This window comes from Aegilops tauschii, chromosome 3 (genome assembly GCF_002575655.3).
Source record: "Aegilops tauschii subsp. strangulata cultivar AL8/78 chromosome 3, Aet v6.0, whole genome shotgun sequence".
NCBI classification, from domain to species: domain Eukaryota; kingdom Viridiplantae; phylum Streptophyta; class Magnoliopsida; order Poales; family Poaceae; genus Aegilops; species Aegilops tauschii.
The window spans coordinates 460,337,681-460,346,123 of record NC_053037.3 but is presented as its reverse complement, the minus strand read 5'-3'; positions in this window follow the sequence as shown (position 1 = coordinate 460,346,123).

Sequence of the window (8,443 nt, the reverse complement as noted above, 5' to 3'; positions counted from 1 at the left end):
CTACTCATTTAAATCCGAGAATAATGGTTGTTCTATTTATTTGAGAGATATGTTTTATGGTCATGCCCCGCTGGTTAATGGTTTATTCTTGATGAATCTCGAACGTGATGTTACACATATTCATAGTGTGAATACCAAAAGATGTGAAGTTGATAACGATAGTCCCACATACTTGTGGCACTGCCGCCTTGGTCACATTGGTGTCAAGCGCATGAAGAAGCTCCATGCAGATGGACTTTTGGAGTCTCTTGATTACGAATCATTTGACACATGCGAACCATGCCTCATGGGTAAGATGACCAAGACTCCGTTCTCCGGAACAATGGAGCGAGCAACCAACTTATTGGAAATCATACATACCGATGTGTGCAGTCCAATGAGTGTTGAGGCTCGCGGAGGATATCGTTATGTTCTCACTCTCACTGATGACTTAAGTAGATATGGGTATGTCTACCTAATGAAACACAAGTCTGAAACTTTTGAAAAGTTCAAGGAATTTCAGAGTGAGGTTGAGAATCAACGTGACAGGAAAATAAAATTCTTACGATCAGATCGTGGTGGAGAATATTTAAGTCACGAATTTGGTGCGCACTTAAGGAAATGTGGAATCGTTTCACAACTCACGCCGCCTGGAACACCTCAGCGAAACGGTGTGTCCGAACGTCGTAATCGCACACTATTGGATATGGTGCGATCTATGATGTCTCTTACCGATTTACCGCTCTCATTTTGGGGCTATGCTTTAGAGACTACCGCATTCACTTTAAATAGGGCTCCGTCGAAATCCGTTGAGACGACACCGTATGAATTATGGTTTGGGAAGAAACCTAAGCTGTCATTTCTAAAAGTTTGGGGATGCGATGCTTATGTCAAGAAACTTCAACCTGAAAAGCTCGAACCCAAGTCGGAAAAATGCGTCTTCATAGGATACCCTAAGGAAACTATTGGGTATACCTTCTACCTCAGATCCGAAGGCAAGATCTTCGTTGCCAAGAACGGGTCCTTTCTGGAGAAGGAGTTTCTCTCGAAAGAATTGAGTGGGAGGAAAGTGGAACTTGATGAGGTGATAGTCACCCCTTCCGAACCGGAAAGTAGCGCAGCGCGGGAAGATGTTCCTGTGGTGCCTACACCGACTGGGGAGGAAGTTAATGATGATGATCATGAAGCTTCGGATCAAGTTGCTACTGAACTTCGTAGGTCCACAAGGACACGTTCCGCACCAGAGTGGTACGGCAACCCTGTCCTGGAAATCATGTTGTTAGACAACGGTGAACCTTCGAACTATGAAGAAGCGATGGCGGGCCCGGATTCCGACAAATGGCTAGAAGCCATGAAATCCGAGATAGGATCCATGTATGAAAACGAAGTATGGACTTTGACTGACTTGCCCGATGATCGACGAGCCATAGAAAACAAATGGATCTTTAAGAAGAAGACGGACGCGGATGGTAATGTGACCATCTACAAAGCTCGACTTGTCGCTAAGGGTTATCGACAAGTTCAAGGGGTTGACTACGATGAGACTTTCTCACCCATAGCGAAGCTGAAGTCCGTCCGAATCATGTTAGCAATTGCCGCATACTATGATTATGAGATATGGCAGATGGACGTCAAAACGGCATTCCTTAACGGCTTCCTTAAGGAAGAGTTGTATATGATGCAGCCGGAAGGTTTTGTCGATCCTAAGAATGCTAACAAAGTATGCAAGCTCCAGCGCTCCATCTATGGGCTGGTGCAAGCATCTCGGAGTTGGAACATTCGCTTTGATGAGATGATCAAAGCGTTTGGGTTTACACAGACTTATGGAGAAGCGTGTGTTTACAAGAAAGTGAGTGGGAGCTCTGTAGCATTTCTCATATTATATGTGGATGACATACTATTGATGGGAAATGATATAGAATTCTTGGAAAGTATAAAGGCCTATTTGAATAAGTGTTTTTCAATGAAGGACCTTGGAGAAGCTGCTTATATATTAGGCATCAAGATCTATAGAGATAGATCAAGACGCCTCATTAGTCTTTCACAGAGTACATACCTTGACAAGATATTGAAGAAGTTCAATATGGATCAGTCCAAGAAGGGGTTCTTGCCTGTATTGCAAGGTGTGCAATTGAGCACGGCTCAATGCCCGACCACGGCAGAAGATAGAGAAAAGATGAGTGTCATCCCCTATGCCTCGGCCATAGGGTCTATTATGTATGCCATGCTGTGTACCAGACCTGATGTAAACCTTGCCGTAAGTTTGGTAGGAAGGTACCAAAGTAATCCCGGCATGGAACACTGGACAGCGGTCAAGAATATCCTGAAGTACCTGAAGAGGACTAAGGATATGTTTCTCGTTTATGGAGGTGACGAAGAGCTCGTCGTAAAGGGTTACGTCGACGCTAGCTTCGACACAGATCTGGATGACTCGAAGTCGCAAACCGGATACGTGTATATTTTGAATGGAGGAGCAGTAAGCTGGTGCAGTTGCAAGCAAAGCGTCGTGGCGGGATCTACATGTGAAGCGGAGTACATGGCAGCCTCGGAGGCAGCACAGGAAGCAGTCTGGATGAAGGAGTTCATTACCGACCTAGGGGTGATTCCCAATGCGTCGGGCCCGATGACTCTCTTTTGTGAACACTGGAGCTATTGCCCTTGCGAAGGAGCCTAGGTTTCACAGGAAGACCAGGCATATCAAGTGTCGCTTCAACTCCATTCGTGAAAGTGTTCAAAATGGAGACATAGATATTTGTAAAGTACATACGGACCTGAATGTAGCAGATCCGTTGACTAAACCTCTCCCTAGGGCAAAACATGATCAACACCAGGACGCAATGGGTGTTCGATTCATCATAATGTAACTAGATTATTGACTCTAGTGCAAGTGGGAGACTGTTGGAAATATGCCCTAGAGGCAATGATAAATGGTTATTATTATATTTCTTTGTTCATGGTAATTGTCTATTGTTCATGCTATAATTGTATTATCCGGAAATCGTAATACATGTGTGAATACATAGACCGCAACGTGTCCCTAGTAAGCCTCTAGTTGACTAGCTCGTTGATCAACAGATAGTCACGGTTTCCTGACTATGCACATTGGATGTCATTGATAACGGGATCACATCATTAGGAGAATGATGTGATGGACAAGACCCAATCCTAAGCATAGCATAAAAGATCGTGTAGTTTCGTTTGCTAGAGCTTTTCCAATGTCAAGTATCTTTTCCTTAGACCATGAGATCGTGCAACTCCCGGATACCGTAGGAGTGCTTTGGGTGTGCCAAACGTCAGAATGTAACTGGGTGACTATAAAGGTGCACTACGGGTATCTCCGAAAGTGTCTGTTGGGTTGGCACGGATCGAGACTGGGATTTGTCACTCCGTGTGACGGAGAGGTATCTCTGGGCCCACTCGGTAATGCATCATCATAATGAGCTCAATGTGACTAAGGCGTTAGTCACGGGATCATGCATTGCGGTACGAGTAAAGAGACTTGCCGATAACGAGATTGAACAAGGTATTGGGATACCGACGATCGAATCTCGGGCAAGTAACATACCGATTGACAAAGGGAATTGTATACGGGATTGATTGAATCCTCGACATCGTGGTTCATCCGATGAGATCATCGTGGAACATGTGGGAGCCAACATGGGTATCCAGATCCCGCTGTTGGTTATTGACCGGAGAGGCGTCTCGGTCATGTCTGCATGTCTCCCGAACCCGTAGGGTCTACACACTTAAGGTTCGGTGACGCTAGGGTTGTAGAGATATGAGTATGCGGAAACACGAAAGTTGTTCGGAGTCTCGGATGAGATCCCGGACGTCACGAGGAGTTCCGGAATGGTCCGGAGGTGAAGAATTATATATAGGAAGTCCAGTTTCGGCCACCGGGAATGTTTCGGGGGTTATCGATATTGTACCGGGACCACCGGAAGGGTCCCGGGGGTCCACCGGGTGGGGCCACCTGTCCCGGAGGGCCCCATGGGCTGAAGTGGGAAGGGAACCAGCCCATAGTGGGCTGGGGCGCCCCCATGGGCCTCCCCCCTGCGCCTAGGGTTGGAAACCGTAGGGTGGGGGGGCGCCCCACTTGACTTGGGGGGTAAGTTACCCCCCTGGCCGCCGCCCCCCATCCAGATGGGCTCCTGACCGGCGCCCCCCCTCCCAGGGGGCCTATATAAAGGGGGGAGGGAGGGCAGTAGGATTACAGCCTTGGGCGCCTCCCTCCTCCCCTGCTACACCTCTCCCTCTCGCAGAAGCTCGGCGAAGCCCTGCCGAGACCCGCTACATCCACCACCACGCCGTCGTGCTGCTGGATCTCCATCAACCTCTCCTTCCCCCTTGCTGGATCAAGAAGGAGGAGACGTCGCTGCACCGTACGTGTGTTGAACGCGGAGGTGCCGTCCGTTCGGCACTCGGTCATCGGTGATTTGGATCACGGCGAGTACGACTCCGTCATCCACGTTCATTGGAACGCTTCCGCTCGCGATCTACAAGGGTATGTAGATGCACTCCTTTCCCCTCGTCGCTAGTATACTCCATAGATGGATCTTGGTGAGCGTAGGAAAATTTTAAAATTCTGCTACGATCCCCAACAAAAGGGGTTGTCAATCCCTTCACGGCCACTTGCAAAAGTGAGATCTGATAGAGACGATAAGATAATATTTTTGGTATTTTTATGATAAAGATTAAAAGTAAAGATTGCAAAATAAACGGCCAAAGAAATAGCTAGTTGACGAAAGATTAATATGATGAAAAATAGACCTGGGGTCCATAGGTTTCACTAGTGGCTTCTCTCGAGATAGCATGAGTATTACGGTGGGTGAACAAATTACTGTCGAGCAATTGATAGAAAAGTGCATAGTTATGAGAATATCTAGGCATGATCATGTATATAGGCATCACGTCCGCGACAAGTAGACCGACTCCTGCCTGCATCTACTACTATTACTCCACACATCGACCGCTATCCAGCATGCATCTAGAGTATTAAGTTCATAAGAACAGGGTAACGCATTAGGCAAGATGACATGATTTAGATGGATCAACTCAAGCAATATGATATAAACCCCATCTTTTTATCCTCGATGGCAACAATACAATACGTGTCGTTTCCCCTTCTGTCACTGGGATCGAGCAACGCAAGATTGAACCCAAAGCTAAGCACTTCTCCTATTGCAAGAAAAATCAATCTAGTAGGCCAAACCAAACTGATAATTCGAAGAGACTTGCGAAGATAACCAATCATACATAAAAGAATTCAGAGAAGATTCAAATATTGTTCATAGATAATCTTGATCATAAACCCACAATTCATCGGATCTCGACAAACACACTGCAAAAAGAGTTACATCGAATAGATCTCCAAGAAGATTGAGGAGAACTTTGTATTGAGATCCAAAGAGAGAGAGAGAGAAGAAGCCATCTAGCTAATAACTATGGACCCGAAGGTCTGTGGTAAACTACTCACACATCATCGGAGAGGCTATGGTGTTGATGTAGAAGCCCTCCATGATCGATTCCCCCTCCGGCGGAGCGCTGGAAAAGGCCCTAAGTTGGGATCTCACAGGTACAGAAGGTTGCGGCGGTGGAAATAGGGTTTCGTGGTGCTCCTCGATGGTTTTGGGGTACATGGGTATATATAGGAGGAAGAAGTAGGTCGGTGGAGCCACGAGGGGCCCACGAGGGTGGGGGGCGTGCCCAGGGGGGCAGGCGCGCCTCCCTGCCTCGTGGCCTCCTCGTTGATTTCTTGACGTCCACTCCAAGTCCTCTGGATCACGTTTGTTCCAAAAATCACGCTCCCGAAGGTTTCATTCCGTTTAGACTCCGTTTGATATTCCTTTTCTGCGAAACACTGAAATAGGCAAAAAAAAACAACAATTTGCACTGGGCCTTGGGTTAGTAGGTTAGTCCCAAAAATAATATAAAAGTGTATAATAAAGACCATTAAACATCCAAAACAGAATATATAATAGCATGGAGCAATCAAAAATTATAGATACGTTGGAGACGTATCAAGCATCCCCAAGCTTAATTCCTGCTCGTCCTCGAGTAGGTAAATGATAAAAACAGAATTTTTGATGTGGAATGCTACCTAGCATATTCTTCAATGTAATTTTCTTTATTGTGGCATGAATGTTCAGATCCGAAAGATTCAAGACAAAAGTTTAATATTGACATGAAAATAATAATACTTCAAGCATACTAACAAAGCAATCATGTCTTCTCAAAATAACATGGCCAAAGAAAGTTATCCCTACAAAATCATATAGTCTGGCTATGCTCTATGTTCATCACACAAAGTATTTAATCATGCACAACCCCGATGACAAGCCAAGCAATTGTTTCATACTTTTGATGTTCTCAAACTTTTTCAATCTTCACGCAATACATGAGCATGAGCCATGGATATAGCACTATATGTGCAATAGAATGGTGGTTGTGGAGAAGACAAAAATGAGAAGATAGTCTCACATCAACTAGGCGTATCAACGGGCTATGGAGATGCCCATCGATAGATATCAATGTGAGTGAGTAGGGTTGCCATGCAACGGATGCACTAGAGCTATAAGTGTATGAAAGCTCAACAAAAGAAACTAACTGGGTGTGCATCCAACTCGCTTGCTCACGAAGACCTAGGGCATTTTGAGGAAGCCCATCATTGGAATATACAAGCCAAGTTCTATAATGTAAAATTCCCACTAGTATATGAAAGTGTCAACATAGGAGACTCTCTATCATGAAGATCATGGTGCTACTTTGAAGCACAAGTGTGGAAAAAGCATAGTAACATTGTCCCTTCTCTCTTTTTCTCTCATTTTTTGGGCCTTTTTTTATGGCCTCTTTTTTTGTTTTTTTTTCGTCCGAGTCTCATCCCGACTTGTGGGGGAATCATAGTCTCCATCATCCTTTCCTCACTTGGGACAATGCTCTAATAATGATGATCATCACACTTTTATTTACTTACAACTCAATACTTAGAACAAATATGACTCTATGTGAATGCCTCCGACGGTGTACCGGGATATGCAATGAATCAAGAGTGACATGTATGAAAGAATTATAAAGGTGGCTTTGCCACAAATACGATGTCAACTACATGATCATGCATGGCAATATAACAATGATGGAACGTGTCATAACAAATGGAACGGTGGTAAGTTGCATGGCAATATATCTCGGAATGGCTATGGAAATTCCATAATAGGTAGGTATGGTGGCTGTTTTTAGGAAGGTATATGGTGGGTGTATATACCGGTGAAAGGTGCGCGGTATTAGAGAGGCTAGCAATGGTAGAAGGATGAGAGTGCGTATAATCCATGGACTCAACATTAGTCATAAAAAACTCACATACTTATTGCAAAAATCTATTAGTTATCGAAACGAAGTACTACGCACATGCTCCTAGGGGGATAGATTGGTAGGAAAAGACCATCGCTCGTCCCCGACCGCCACTCATAAGGAAGACAATCAATAGATAAATCATGCTCCGACTTCATCACATAACGGTTCACCATACGTGCATGCTACGGGAATCACAAACTTTAGAACAAGTATTTCTCAAATTCACAACTACTCAACTAGCATGACTCTAATATCACCATCTTCATATCTCAAAACAATCATCAAGTATCAAAATTCTCTTAGTATTCAATGCACTTATATGATTTTTTTATTATATCCATCTTGGATGCCTGTCATATTAGGACTAAATTTATAGCCAAGGCAAACTATCATGCTGTTCTAAAAGACTCTCAAAATAATATAAATGAAGCATGAGAGATAAATAATTTCTATAAAATAAAACCATCACCGTGCTCTAAAAGATATAAGCGAAGCACTAGAGCAAAATTATCTAGCTCAAAAGATATAAGTGAAGTACATAGAGTATTCTAATAAATTCCGATTCATGTGTGTCTCTCCCAAAGGGCGTGTACAACAAGGATGATTGTGGTAAACTAAAAATCAAAGACTCAAATCATACATGATGCTCCAAGCAAAACACATATCATGTGGTGAATAAAAATATAACTCCAAGTAAAGTTACCGATGGACGAAGACAAAAAGGGGATGCCTTCCGGGGCATCCCCAAGCTTAGGCTTTTGGTTGTCCTTGGATTTTACCTTGGGGTGCCTTGGGCATCCCCAAGCTTAGGCTCTTGCCACTCCTTGTTCCATAATCCATCAAATCTTTACCCAAAACTTGAAAACTTCACAACACAAAACTTAACAAAAAATCGCGTGAGCTCCGTTAACGAAAGAAAACAAAACACCACTTCAAGTTACTGTAATTAACTCACTCTTTATTTATATTGGTCTTAAACCTACTGTATTCCAACTTCTCTATGGTTCGTAACCTCCGATACTAGCCATAGATTCATCAAAATAAGCAAACAACACACGAAAAACAGAATCTGTCAAAAACAGAACAGTCTGTAGTAATCTGTATCAAACGCATA